This window comes from Haemorhous mexicanus, chromosome 3, assembly GCF_027477595.1.
Source record: "Haemorhous mexicanus isolate bHaeMex1 chromosome 3, bHaeMex1.pri, whole genome shotgun sequence".
Taxonomy (NCBI): domain Eukaryota; kingdom Metazoa; phylum Chordata; class Aves; order Passeriformes; family Fringillidae; genus Haemorhous; species Haemorhous mexicanus.
The window spans coordinates 66,898,975-66,915,276 of NC_082343.1; positions in this window are offsets into that span (position 1 = coordinate 66,898,975).

Genomic DNA, 16,302 nt, shown 5'->3' on the forward strand with positions numbered 1-16,302 from the left:
CTGAGCAGATAAAAATCAAAAACTTGTTTGAAGTGTAACAGTGTATTTATGACAGGAGAAGTAACTATCATTTATTTCTCACGAGGAAGCCATTTGGAGACCTGCAGTATTTGTACTGTTTCTGCAAATCTATGGGCTATATTTATGACACTACTTCTTGCATTTTGTTTATTAACTGATCATACATAAGTAGACAGGGATATGACTCTTCCAAGCTAGATTACGCAAGGTAGTTTCCAGTAATTTAAATGACACTTCCATTTACACAGATCCTGTCCTTTTAGAGTTCATTTTTATTCAACATCTAAGTGAAAAGAGAACAATTCTTTATATTTCAGATCATGACTAAGTTACCTGTTTTACTACTTCACCTAGTAAGAACTGATTCAAAATTTTTTTATACTCATCAATGTATAGGGAAAAAAAATCTTCCCTGTTCCTTTGATGCCCAAACACCAGTAAATTAAAAAATCCCCACAGCTCCAGAGCATAATGTTGTTTGATTCTGTTTCATCACAAAAAACAAAAGGCCTTAAAGCATAATATACAGAGCAGTGGTGCATAGGGAGGTTTCAACATGGTTTAAAAATTGGCTTAGATGGTGTTAAATCAGGAACTGATACCTGACAAATATTTCACATGGTCAGTTTCCTGTTCAGAAATAGAACAAGACAAGGAGAACACATGAAATTCACTTAAAATGATGAATGAGGAAAGCAGGCTTTTTTTGGAGTAGGTTTTTAAGGAAAAAAACACCACAGGAATAAAAACTCCAAGGGAAGTTAACCATTTAAAAGAAATTAGTGTTTACTCTCTCAAAAGATTTCATCTGCTCTTGGTATTTTCTCTGCTCTAACTAAAAGCCTGTCATGGAATGAGATTAATCCATGTTATGGGAATTACCTCCTTTAAAATTTGACTCAGCTTTTAAAATGCTGCTTTAGTTTTAATACAGACATTCAGAAGCACAACAATCCAATTAAATTTCCCTCTCCTCAAAATTTTTGGTGGCTTAGATATGATTTTTTTTTTTTTTTTAGTTATCCAGGCTATCTATTGCCACACAATTTTCACTTAGAAGGCATATTTACAAGTGTTTTTTTCAGATCAAACTTTTCTTGATTTGTAAAACCCACTGTTGTGAACAATGCCATAATGTGTATACTGTCACAATTTCTGTAATGGATTTTTTAGGCAAAGATTTCTTCTCAAAAAAAGCTTATTTCCCATACTGATGCAGGATGGTGTTTGGTTATGCTGCCATTTTCCTCTAGCTCTAAATCAGCAGAGAAAAGCCTCCTGCTAGAAAATAGGAAACTAAAGTTTGGAACAAATACAATTTTGGCAAGTAATTCCTTCTGAGGGAAACTATAGACCCATGAAGCCAGTTAGACCATCTGTCTAAATCACTTTGGAGTCATTCAGATATTTGTAGGAAATTAATTTTGTACAGAATCTGGAAGTGAGAGAAAACCATGGTCTCTAGATATCCCAACCCTTTCAGACTCCCAGGAGAATTAAATTTGATGAATTTTCAGCCAAGTCACTTGGAGCCATGCAACTTTGTCCCTTAGAGAAACTAATTTTATATCCTGAATAATTGCCTTGACCTTCAACATGCAGTAGACTTGAAGCTTCCAAAACATCCTGAACTGAAGGAGTGGCAGAATTATCAGTGTAGGGTTTAAAAACCATTGTTCTGTTTTTAGCTTGCAACACTGCTGCAGTTACCACTCTGGCTATTCTTGGTGCCAGCTGTTTCACACAGCTATGGACAACATCATGCAACTAACTAACTAACACACTATGCTGAGGAAAACAGGGATATCTTCCACCCTGAATCAGCTAGCTCATCCTCTCAGGTGAATAATAATGGAACAATTTGCCTCAATATAATTTTAGCATCAAATTTTGACAACAGATTTCATCAAATATTTTCCAAAAGCACAGTGATTGTTTTCAGAGTGGCAAATCCTTTTAAATGTCTCTCATAAAAAATATAGTCCCCCTCACCATCAGCACTGCCCCCCAAAATTACAGGGAACTATTTAAAACATAATACTCATTACAGAAAAGTGGCAATACAGAACTGCTGGAACATGCTAAAAAATCTTAACAAACTGCTACCTTTTGTAATCCCTGCCTGAGCGATTTATAGTCTCACTGCTTGCATCTCTCTGATTCCTATCAGATCCTTCCACTAGCTGCTTTATATAATTAAACAGCAGAAGGACATAATCTTATTTTGTGAGGGTTATTTTCTAGATGCTCAGGTGGGGTGTGGAAGCCCCATCAGGGTTGCAAGGTGAACCTGTAGCATGACTAATAGCGTGCACATGGAAAAATCCTCCACTTGTGTCACAAGCACTTAAACTGTCATTTGTTACAGTAGAGAAGATGAAAGTGTCAAAATCCCAAAGTAAGAATAGTTTTTTTCCCCAAACATGAACTTATTTCTACTGTAAATTTCAGCCACTGAAGTAGTCTGAAAGATTTAAATAAATACCTTAACATTCTTTATGGTACATCACGGTCTGGATTGTGAGCAGCCAGTTTGACTTGACTTTGAAGAGCAGAGGAGGTAAATGTCAGAACTGATCTTCCAAATGACCCTTCAGAAGATAAAAATGGGCCAGAAACTTGAAAAAAACCCAAATATTTTTTCTGATTCTAATTAAGTGTCCTGGTTTAAGGCAAATTTATGGAGGAAATCTCTGAAGGGGCTCTTCTAAAAAGCAAATTCAAGTGGCCCCTCCCCCCACCCAGTTTGGGAGACAAAAATCTCCTTAGAAAAAACTGGAAAAAAAAAAACCTGTTTATTTAACAACCAAAGTACTCACCAAACATGGAAAAATAAATATCACACAATGGAACCTCTCTGGATGTTCTTCTGGGTTTTTGATCCAGAACAGGTTTGAACAGTTCCAAGAAAAAGAAAAAACACAGTCCATGGAACTTTTCTGCCTCAGCTAGCTAACAAAAACTAACTAAAAAGCAAAGGAGAGCTTTCTCCCACTGTCCATCCATGCTGCAGACAACACAGTCTGTGAGAAGGAAAGCTGAAGCTCTATGTTTTTGAATACAACCACCTCAGACATTCCACTGCTTCTTCTCCCCCTCTTCGCTCTCAGATCTAGTTTTAAAGGTGCAAAGTCTTATTTCTGGGCTAAACAGATGAACAAGGATACAATTCAGCATCATAAAGTCACCCCAGGACACTAAGAAAACAAGCTCAGCACCTATAATAAAACAAAAGTTTTCTTTCAAGAAAAACCCTGGTAAGACCCACAGCAGATTTTCTTTGGCACATAGCTTTTATTTCAGCTTGCTGATTGAATTGTCCTTTTCTTCCACTATACACCACGGCTACTAGTGTCTATCCCTAAGGTCCTTGTATGCCCATGTTACCTACAGCTTTTTAAAAAACAACAGTGAAGTTACACAACAATTGCAACAGTAGAAGATAACAAACTCATCTTAGGGGTACTTCGGGGTACAAACTGCCAAGGGGATACTTAAACAATTACTTGCAAATTCCAGATTGATGACTATACAGTCAACTCAGATTGATTTTGGACTGTGGTTTTGGATCAGCCAAGTTTTTTTTTTTTCAGCCTTTTTCAGCCTTTTCTCCAGCCTCTCTGACATTAACCACATAACCACAGCCTCTTCACACAAGGGTTTGTTCAACTTGCTACTCTTTAAAAGTTGTCACAGGTCCTAACAGAAATCTGTCTGGAAGCTTGTCATAAATTGAATACTCTAAGTGTTACTTAAACGTATGAACAGTATGGAGAACTCCAAATACATGCCTTCAAATGTCTTTTTCCAGGAAAGAGTTGTGCTTAGCTCATTTCACATCCCTCCTCATGGGCAATGGCATGCAAATCAAGTTCTCTGTGCTGCAGATCAAGAGCTGTAGAACACAGAGAAGAATGTTTGGTCCCTCTCCAACTTGGCTCATGCAAGATCTTCAGGAAAGAGCCTTCTCCTTTGTATTTGTACCAGCAGTTTCTATTGCAATTTCAAAAAATTTCAGGTCATGGGACAGAATGTATGAAGAATTCCTTGAAATACAGTAGCAATTTAATTGTTTGTGTTTATGAAAAAAACATTCACAAAAAGAATGTGCTGCTCACAAAGACCAAGGGACATAACTGCACATTATCACTGTAGCAAAACATTCAACTTTACTTCATTGGTCATTTAGTAAAGGCCAATGTTGCCACATTTTTGTTTTATTCAATCCTGATGACAATTTCACTAAAACAATAATATTTGCAAATTCTACCTCAAAAGTTTCATCTGTGAATAGAGAAAGCAATGCTAACACTTACGAAATCTTTTTCACAAAAAAGGTAAATTAAGGAATTTAGGCTAGATATGATAGATAAGTTAATATGTAGCTTCAGACATATTTAATCTGTCTGAAGAAATTACAGTTTTGTGTGTTCTGCTTGCAAATATAATTTTAGCATCGAAAGCTCAGTGCACAAGGTAAAGCACTCAGTTTAAAACTGTAGCTTGGAAAAGTACATGCTTTTCTCTGTTGGCCTCAAACTAACATTATATTAAGATACATTATTACCTATACAAAGAACAGTATTGGGAATTTTTTTAAGAAATATCTTACTTTTATTAACTCCAGAGCAACTGACCTAGTAAGATCCCAGTTTTTGTTCTGAAAGAGCTGAATGTTAGGTGGAGTTCCCAGCTGGGTATCGATATGTAGAGGGAAAGCTCATCAATTTCAGCAGAACTTTGAGCAAACATACTTTGATCATTTGTGAGGTGACTGTGCAGTTTCATAGATTGCAATTATTATCAGTTAAAAGTTCAATTCTTTCCACAAAGTAATCAGCCAACAAAGATTAGCTCATTATGCAAATACAGGCAGTGAACACTGTGTGCACAGTGATGTAGCAAAGATGCACTGGCATCAAGCTACTTAAGGTACAGAGAGAAACCAGAGCTTAAAACAGTAAATGTAATAATAAAAAACAATTAGAAGGAGCATAAAGATTAGGTCTGAGACTAAGAAATTAGAAAAGAAATAACTATCAAATTAGTATGCCAGCATGAAGCTGGAAAGCAAGGTCCTTCATAAAATAATCAGAGCACAACAGAGACCATTTGAATTTAAAATTGCACTTTCAATGGATATGAAAGCATCATCTGCCTGGAACAACAATCAGCCCCTAGGGGTACGTGAGCTCTTACCCTACTGTAGAATGGTGTTTTCTGTGCAATGCCTTGCTATGTTTGCACAACCATAAATTTCTTGACAGATCTCTTTTTTTCAGAAGTACCAGTGTATTGACCTGAGGCAGTTCTTTTGAAATATCTTACAGTGAAAGTTCTCTATAAACACAAGGCCAATATTTAGAAAACCCTCCTTGCCTTACCCAAGATCAAGCTCTTCCTACCCTCCCAGTCTGGCTATTCTGGAACTGGTGGCAACTATACCAAGAGCAAATTTTCAGGCAAGAGTGATCAACTTTGAACTAGCATGTCTTTTCCCATATCCATGCCAGCCTAGCCAGTTCAAATCTCACAAAAATACCTGCAAACTTTGAAAACCTTCTTACAAAATGGAGAGCTCAAATAATTTCAGTTTTTTCAATCAGAAAAAAAAAAAAATCTACTGGAAGTTCCAACTCTATGCATTTGCTTAGATATAGTCATTCCAACAGCACTATAACAGATATCAATTCTTGGAAACTAGCTCAAAGAAACATATTTGTTTCAAGGTTTGGGGCACCACTCAATACCTGGCATCCAATTCCTTGTGTAGGCATTCAAATTGACATATGTACTCAGATCCTTCTGAAGGTATTGTTCATATCTTTGGAAGGATCAAAGCCTTTAAAAATGCTGTTTGGATGTTACATGGCCAACCATGGGTGTGTGCCATAAGAAATTATTCAGTTTTGCTGTACAGTATTTTGGTCATTCAGTCAGTTCAAATACACTGGTTGCTGATACATTACCATTCAATATCTAGCTTCAGATTGTTCACTGCTTTTCAATGTGATCTTCCTCAGGCTTTATCCACGAGCCACCAATAATCCATATCTCAACTGCTTTTAGTAAAGCAGGAAGCAATAATGGATTTTAATTAGCCACATGCAGTAGGAAAGCATTAATTCAGAAGACTGCTTTGTTTCTCACTCTCTTCAAATTGAGGCTAACCCCATATCATTCTGCAAAGAGCTATTCATTTCTTTGTGAAGAGAGAATGCTCTGAAGGAAAATCTGTTCAGAAATGAAGCAATGCAGCACTTCACCTGGTCTAGAGATGAAAGGTACAAAAGCTCTTAAGGAGCAAAGGCTGTTCATCAAAGAGAAGGAGTTCAGGCTGAAAAAAAATTAATACCCTTCACTGACAAAAATGTAGGGATTAAGCACATGCACAGTTTGATAGAAAACACATTCCTTGTGGTATGTTGCACTGAAAGTAAAACACAAGTATTAGAACCTGATATAGATGAGATGTTTGCAAAAGAGGAATTACAGAGGAATTAATGAGAAAATATTTTCGTTTCTCAAATTTTCAATTAAACACCAAAAGTTAATTGGAGAAGGAAGAAGTGAAAGAAAAAACCTAAAAATTCCTCAAACCACTACAAATAAATAAAAATGGGGCTAGATAGTGATCTTTTTCTGATTGTCTTCTAATAAGACTTAGAGTTTCAGTTCCACACAGCTGTCAAATGCCAGTAGGAGAAATGTATTTATAATTTATGTTCTTGATAAGATTATGATACAGGCCACTTCCTGTAACACCGAAATAATTAAGACCCAATTACTTAAGAGTATTTTGGCTAATCTGCCTTTGATATTTTAAGATTCAGTGCTGTTCTCTGATCTAATACCTCTGCAGACATTTTAGCCTGTGAAACTTCGGGCGGGGAGATCACCAAACCAAAGTCCAACTCTAAAATTTACACCTGGATCTTCTATAATTCCTAGATCTATACCAAATAATACCTAAATCTTAGCTATAATCTCAGCCTGCCTGCCTGTGCACCAAAGAGGTCAGTAAAAGAAATTTATACCAGCTACTAGTGCTAAGTGTATAACATTTCAAAAGAAACTGTAAGGATCTGTTATTTCACAACCTAAGGCCTCTGTGTTTACTAGGAACACTTTTTCAACTTCACCCCTTTTTCTGTACTGTTTGTGCACATGACAGTGATCCTTATTGGTACTGCTTCAGTTTACCTCCAGTCCAGTTTGCCCATGACTCCAGAGCTGCAGCAGACTCAGAAACAGCTGTGGGTTAAAGCAGTAGAGATTAATTAATTACAGGCCAGAGTTCTTTGACATAAGCTTTGTAGCTAATGACCCACCCCAGGTTATATCAGCACTTAGACAAACTCTTACTTGCATAGCATTTCTCCTTGTTCTCTTTCTGCTTTATCTCCAGGAGCCAGGCAGGAGCACTCAGGGCCACAGCTGTGTGAGGCTCAGTTTGTCCATGGCTCCAAGATGGCATGTGCCACTTCCAACATTGAAACTCAGACCTGCTGAGTTCCCAGCAGGTCCTTTGAAACACATAAGTCTTTAGGTTTTTTGGTATAATGTCTTTCTGAACCCTTGCTAAAAACTGAGTTTTTATTTTGCATTTAAAGCTAATATTTTAAAAATTGAAAGACCAGCAAGGCAGGCGCTCCAGCAGCCTAGTGTGGGAAGCACACCAAGAACAAAGCAGTAAGAATATTTCAGCCATCCTTTCCAGTTGTCTGGATAACTTATTGCTACAGTTTCTTTCTTTCTTTTTCTCCTCTCTTCTACAGCATATGCTAAAAATTCTTATTTTCCTCTGGTTTTTCTCCTCTTTTGTTCCTCCCAACACCTGTTTTGTGACAGTGAAACAGTGGCAACTTGATAGTCTGGCAGCTGGCTGATGTCAACCTCACACAATCTGGTTTCTTCTGATATTGCTAATCACGTATTTTCTGCACTTTAAGAGGAAATCAAATGCATTGTCTCCAATTCTTACAGCATCTTTGCTTTTCTTCCACACAGAAAATGAACAGCCATATTTGGTATTTTCTACATTTTTGTAACACTGGAGTAAATAATGTAACTCTTTGGGTTTTGCTGCCTTTTTTTTTTTTTAACAGATAACATTTACCTCATTCCCATCCTTTCAGATGTTACTTTCCCAGGGTACTGATGAATGGTGCCATGAAACTTTCACCATTTCCACAGCATCATCAATAGCCAAGTTCAGTTTAAGGCAATTTAAGAATTCAGCTGTGGAAAATCTCATTTATTCCAACCCACTTGAAAGGATAAACCAAATCATAATGTGTGATCAACTGAACAGATAGCAGGATTTACTACAGTAGCTGTATTAAGAGGGCATTATTTCCAAATGCGGAGAGAAAAATATGTCTATGACAGTGAATACAGACTGAAATTTTGAAGCTCTTCCCACAGTTCTGTTGAATTCATGTTTAATATCCAGTTTTCAAAGGCATATAACCAAAGAAATTGATCAAAACATAATCAACCAAACCTTAACCAAACACCTGGGTAGAATTTTTTTTAGTGATGACACTTGTGTGTACATCAGTACAGCAGAGGATATCGCAGTGATCAATTCTGCATGTTCTTTTCTGAAGTATAGAAACAGTTAACTCAGCGATTTGTCTTGCAGACTTGCAAAAACAATCCAAAGACACCTGTATAATAAATTATAGTCAATTTTCACAGGTTGATGCACAATTCTATTTATGATTAAGCTACCTGAACCCTGCATACAGTACTTGGCAAAAGAATTAGCAGACGTTTGCTGATTTTCCTTACCATTTTTCACAATATCCAGATTCTTCTAGCAGGAGATTCCTGCTTTCAACACTGTTCAGGATATACACCCAGTTCCACTACTACAACTTCAGTCAGCACAGCCAAATATTTCTTATAATACCCTAAAACCAGTTTCTCTCCGCGTTGCATACAGACTGAGCATTTGTGCTCATGGTCTTAGGTCCCCTCATGGTCCTGTGTCTGTACTTTCAAGACTTTTGTTACCATCCCAGGATTGTTATTTGAGCTCCTTAATAGTTCTAAATTATCTTTGCTCTGAGGTGAAAACTTATTTCTGAGGTGCAAGACCTTATTTCTGACTGGTACACGTGTTTATTACAGGGCAGCTGAAAATTTGTTCTCTATAGCTGTGTTTTACTGAGAGAATCTATCAGTACAAAGCATGTATTTATGATCCTTTATTTTGTCATGGAAAAATATATGTTCCCAAAGATAAAACTTTTCCAGCCCATGATCAGTTAATGGCTTTCAGCAGCCTTTGATGCTCCTGACCAAAAAAGTACTTGGAGAGGAAATGGGCCATTGGTATTTTTGTTTCACAAAACACCCAGCAAAACACCTTGTCCTTTTCTTGACCCAAAAGGTCTTCACCACATTTCCTCTCCCCTGTCCAGCTGAGGGGAGGAGTTATAAAGAAGTTTTGTTAGGCACTTGATATCCAGCTGGGGTGAGCCCAACTCTACTGGTCTGGAAAAAAGAAAAGTATCTTACAAATGTTGTCTCACTGGACACTGATTATTCTGTTTTAAAGGTATTTTACTGGTGCAAACTCTTCTGTCTTAAGCAAAGCAATATTGGCTACACCACGGCAGACCTGAATGCTGTCTACAATAGCCCCAGGGGAGCCATTACCACCATCCATTGCCATAGGCCAGAGATTGCAGTTCGGGAGGATTCTTTCCCTGTTGATGCATCATGCCAGGTATTGAAATAAGACTGAGGAGAAGAAAATTGAGCTATATGCCAGCATGGGGAGATTTTAATGAGAACAGAAGCTCCTTTGGCATCAGCAATATTCCCAGCAAATTTTCTCTTTTTCTGTGGATATCAGAGCAGTAGATGAACTTCCCCAGTTATATTTGTTAATAGAAACAAATAGGCTCTTCCTTTAGAACTCAAAGGAATCTACCATCATCCATCAAGCACTGCATTTCTTCTTCCCCCTTAGAAAATGAAAATTTGGAAGGTCCCTTTGATCCCTTTCTTTTAAATTCTGCTTTCCCTTTCCCACTGTCCTCACACAAATAGCAAATAACTGGGATGTACATCCTCGGGAACAGACCCTGCCCTAGCTCATTACCCCTCCACCACCATCACCTGAGCTATGACTGCAAGTTACAGGCAAGTGAATGGAAGCTGGTGAGAGCCTGAGGTATCAGCTAGCCAGCCATTCTTTCTGCACCTACTGCCAGAACTGAACTTTCAGTCGCTTAAGAGTTTACTTTAAGTTCACGCTGGCCTCTGATGAACACAGGGTAATTTTCCCATCTACTTAAACCATTGACAACACACTTGTTCTTTTATTTGTATGTGAAAGGGAAGATTTGGTGGCATATCTTTCACATGCTCAGCAGTACTTGCTATGGGGAAAGCACTGAAAAAATAACAAAAAGAAACAATCATCTTACTGTTATCACCTTGCTGTTTTAGCAGCATGCTGAGAGCTACACATGTAAAAAGATTACAGAGTGCATTGCAAAGCTCTAACATTTAATTTTGCTTCAAAATATCCAAGCAACCTTTACTAATTGCTATGATGGTTACAAAAATGATATCCCTAAATTAGCAATGGTTTATTACCAACATTTTTTCTCCTTTCCAAGAAAAGCAAAGTAGTTATTCCAAAAGATTTAATTAAAAGGTGCATTAAGCCAGAAACATCAGAAAGAAATACTTACGCTATTAACATTCCAGTTCACTTTAATGTTGCTGGCTTTAACAGCAGGTCAGTAACAAACTCAAGTTTTTCCAATTCAAGGTAATAATAAAGAAACCTAGCCAATTATTTATTCCTTCCTACCTTAGCACAATTTTCTTTTACTCTATTTGTATGCCACTGTTTGTTCTCTCTATCCTGCTATGCTGTCTGCAGTGATTAGCTCTAATTCAGTCCTAAGCTCTGAACCAGACATTAACATGCCACACCTGCACCTACCTAGGGCAAGGTCAGCTCTGCCAGCAGTTGGATTTCTGAAGGTCCCAGATGATTAGCTAATTCCAGGCTTTTTAATGTCATCCTATCTAAGTTTTCTAACGCACCATGATGTGGCATAAAATGGTCCATTTTTTCTGTGAGGATGCCTGTTAATCTAATAGCAGCTGTGAGAAAGAAGGGAGATTTTGCAAGGAGGTGTCAATTCTGCGTGTGCAGTGCATCAGGGAAAACTGACATTTGGTTCTCGTTGATCAAGAGTTGATCTCTCTTCAACTCATAGGGTGTGACTTGGTGTCTGAGCCTCTTTGAGGTATTTAGGATCATCCTCGGGGCTCTCAGAAATATCAGAAACATAATCCCTTCTAAGAAAATAACAGTCACCATCAGAAGTTCATAATTTGAGAAAGGAGGGAAATGTAACATGTCCATTTTGAGCAATAGCTTTCCGTGATAGGCAGTGAGACAGTTCTTATAGAATGCCATTGCTGATGAATTGATGCAAAAGCAACACAGACAGCTAAAGAGGCACACGAGGAAAACAAGGAAGTGTTTACATTGCTTTCCCTTTCATGTAAGAACTGATGCCATGCTTCCAGGACCGTTCAATTACAAGTTGTCCCTTATTTGCTGTCAACATAACTGACATTCATTTGATCAACCCTCCTTATCCTCACACAGAATCAAATTGTTCTATAGCAAATATGCAGGAAGTTTACATTTCTGTAAATAGAAGTAACAATTTATGATCCGTGCATGCAAAAAATCATTACAATATATGGATAAAGTCACCAAAAATTTTAAAATTTTCCACCCTCCTCGATTCTAACAGAAGTTGCAAGGCAAAATTTCTAGAAATTGATTGTAATTTAGGAAGAATAAGAAATCATACCTTTTTCCATGATTGTTAGTTTCTGATTTATTTTTTAATAACGTTGAAGCTTCTTTTTGGCTTCATGTTTATCTCATTACAAGAGCTGATTCTGTGCAAACCTATTAAAGACTCTCAGACACTTAAAACTTTTGTGAATCACCATTTAAAGATCCAGCTTGCATAGCTGAGACATTTCCTGACTTTTCAGCAATGCTTACATCACTTATGCAAAAGTGATATGCCACAGTAACACAGCAATAAAAGGGAGTTTCAAATGATTGTTGTACTCCTGAAAACTAGTCAGAGATATAAATGGACCTAATGAAAAAAGTTCCCAGACAATTCTTCTTCCAAGAAGCTGTGAAGATTTCTGCATACCTCATCTGATTCTGTAACTTTTGTGATCTCTGACTAAAGTAAATAAAACTGTTTCTCTTTGACATTTTATTTATTTCTGCATACATCCCAACTGACAGTGTCGATCCCCTCACTATTCATTCAGCAGAGACTGGAGAGTAAGACATATATAAGATCCTGTCAAAGACCTACACTGGGAAAATCTTTGCTTTAAACTTTTTCTTTCCTTACTTTAGCTACAGTAAAATCAAGAGAAACCCTCAAAACACAGTCTACTGGGTATCCTGGAGTCCATTCAAAAGCCTTCCCTGAGGCTGTTTAGGTTGTTGCTTCCCTGTAGTCAGAGTATGAGGCCACCTTCAAGAGCTCCTTAGCAAATATTACTATACTAAAACTTCTCCTACTTCTTCAGATAAGTGTGGAAAAAAAAAAAAAAAAGAAACTTTTGGTTCACTGATCTCCAAGTATCACAACTTTTCATAAAGCATAAAACTCAAAGTTCTATTTCAACAGAGCCCTTTGGGACAATGTAATTTCTATTCTACAGCAGCACACAAGGAATGATGTGTCTATGCTGTCTCCTGGCAGCACTGATTATACTACATCTTTTAAACCTGTTATCAACTCAGACTGAATACTGATGCCTTTCTCTACAGGTTGGCACAATTTGATGAGAAAATCACATTTTCCTGACTTTAATTCAACCCACTGGCATTTTCTACTGCATTGAGTTCTCACTGTCTCCCCAGAGGCACATCTGGGGGCAGAATATTTGGGGCAGATAAGTCTAAGTGCATCTCCTCCCACAGTTTCCTCACCCACTGCAGTACCTGCAGGCTGGACATGTACAAACTCCTGCAGATGCCACCTTTGTGTGAGAAAGATCTTTCCTGAAAGAGGCAATATATGGTACAGCACTGCAAAAAATTCCCATTTTGTCAGCCAGTTATGGCCAAATATCTTACCTCTTATACCTTTATACCATCGTCTCCCCGTCTCATCCTCCCTCCAAAATCAATCCTACAATGATTTACAGTCACAGAGGATATTGTCTCTTTCCCATAACTCCATTTTTTCCTCAAGAAGAGATGAGAAAACTCCCAGCAGGATGAATGGAATATTAAGCCTGAGGAGAGACTATGGTCTCCTGACAAAGTGGTCAGTGCTTCCTCAAAATATCTGGCAACTACAGAAATTAACCCATGTGAGGCTCTGCTACTAAGACTGCAAAATGAGGATTAAATTTGAAGAGTAGGTTTAGCAATAAGAAATGTGAATTTACACAAATAAGTAAAAGCCATGGTACGCTAAAAAAAAGGGGAAGCCTTAGGTTAAAAAAAAAAAAAAAAAAAAAAAAAAAATAACCCCAAAGCAGACATTTCATCTTCTTTCCCCTGAAACACAGATATGTGGAATTTCTAGCTATAACAATGCAGGAGTGGAGTAAAAGCAGGAGTGATAGATAAAAGCTGAAATATACTTCAACTTGAAAAACATCCAGAATAGGTATTTTTAAAGCCCATTAAGAAGAATAGACTATTCAAAATATCCTGAAGTGCTGTTCTGCACCTTTGTAGAAGTTCAGACACATTTCAGTCCCAGAAATGAGTAGCAAAAAGAGCAAAGTGGTTATCTTTTCTGTTCTTAGCCTCACAGCAAGTTTTATTAGTAAAAGCCTAATCTCCATTCTGGAATCACAAATTGAATTCAGCTGAAAAGATGTAATGCATTTGGCCCCTAGTTCCTTTACACTCAATAAATAGACACTTCAACTGCTATGAAAATTGTTTCAAGCCACATCCAGAAAGCACAGCCCACACCACAAATGACATTTCATTATAAAAGCAAGTGATTTTCTGCAATTTTTAGGAGCAGCAGTGTCAGACTTCTGTGACATTCCTGATTTAGCTAACAAGGGCATTAGAAACCCAGATGTTGTTAGCATTGCAAGGAAGCGAGGCTGACTTATTCATTGCTTCTGGTTTCCTTCAGAACTGATAGTCCACTTCGGGAAGTATAATGATCGGATCTGCAAGAAATTAATCTTCCTAGGGTGAGTAAAGATGGAGTAAACAGTCCGTGGACTGTTAAGTTCTTACCACTTCAAAAATCGTTCTTCCCTGCTGGGTTTTCAGTCAGAAACAAAGTGAGCAACTTTCTTCTATTTTTAATGCAGTTAAAAGATTTTCACATTGGAATGAAAACTAGCCAAATCTCTTCATTTGGAAGCTAAATTAAATGATGATAAAGACCATGCTAGATGAAATTAAATTATGATAGAGACTTTTGACTGTCACTAGATCTGTGACCTACCACGCCCACAATGACTCCATAGATGGCTAGACACATACTGTGTACCAAAATGTGTCAATGCTCTTGCTAAGATAAAACCCTCAACACTGGGTATAAACCAAACCCACCTCAATGGAAAACTTTGTCTGCAATCATTTTTGTTGTTGTTGTAGTTGAGTAATAAATAAATCAATCCAAAAATATGGTTTTGTCCTCTTTAGTGACTGAAAAACAGACTGCATCATCTATATGGACAAAACATGGCATATGAGGACAAATGTGTGTTAGCATTGCTGGCCAGTCCATATGCTCTGCACAGTGATTACATATGGATTGCCATCCACAAGGCTCCCATTCTATGCCATGTTGAGAGCACAGAGATGGTCTATGATGCATGTGGCCAACAAGAATGCATAGTAAGAGGAGATCTACTTACTGCTACCCAAGATCCAAACAGCAGATATGGCACCAAACACCTTGGCAACAAGCATTTGCTCAGGGAAAATGCACTGCCTCTGGACATCCAGGCAACCCTTTACTGCTCTGTGAGGGACATTCCTTGTTTCTGCCCCAAAACACAAACCACCACATAGTCAAAGAGCCATGAAACTTGATCCCAAGTCCACCCCAACTCCAGCTAGCAATGCACAAGATATAGTCTTACTTCAAAACTGCCAAAGAGATGGATGGATTATTTTGAGGGAATTACAATGTAAGTGTTAAGGCATTCCTAAAAAAGCATGAATTCTCTGAGCAACCTAGCTGTAGGTAAATTGAAGATTAAGAGACCTTTGATGGTATGGATTAAAGCACCAGTAAGGACACAGCTTTTTCAGAAAAGACAAATCTTCAGGCTAAACAAGTGATTTGTGATCGAGTACTTGACCATAACACAGGCCAACAATCCAACCTTGCTCTATTTGATCTATGAATCTTAACATAAGGCTCAAGCACTAAAGACTTGCCAGGCTTCTTGATGGCCATATTTAATTGCCTGCCTTAAGAAAACTGAAAAGCAGCAATGTATTCCTTGTAATGGAAACACATCTGCTTGGATTCTGCCTTTCTTTAGTAGTTTACATTATTCTGCTACTTTAATAAACTACTTAGTTCCAAGAATCCAAATTACTTGGTATTTCTGTATTGCAATCGATTTACCTTTTAATTTGCTTCATATTAAAATAAACACCAAATGGATAAGAATTCTGGAATTCTTTGATCTCTCACGAAAGTGGAAAAATTTTAGGTTTTAATTCTTATTGTCGAGTTTTTACTCCCCACCCCCCACCCCCCCTTTCTCTAAGAGTTGAAATGTTCTTATTTCTTTATAGAAATATAGAACCAAGTTTTCAGTGTGCTCCATTGTGTCCATTTGACTTCTTCATTGATAGATCCCACAGCCTTTTCTAGCACAGGAAGGAGCCAATATTTCACAGTGCACTGATAACCTACATGACACATTCTCATCTCCAAATGCATTTTGCAGAAGTAACCTATTTTTTGTTAGTTTTTTTCAAATTTATTTGTAAATACATGAACTTCCAAGCTGAGAACTTCAACATGCAATTGTTAAATGTAATAGCATAAAATGAAAAGCATTGTCCAAACTGAAATTATCTTTTTAACTCTAACAAAAACAGAATTCTCCTTAAGAAAAGCATTCAAGCATTCATTTTACACATATTATTTTTCTTCTTCCTACTCAATCATCAGAAAGGTTGGCCTGTGCTCCTAGGTTTGTTCTTTTTATTTTCATTTTTCTTTTTTCAAAATGGCCTTTCTTCCATGA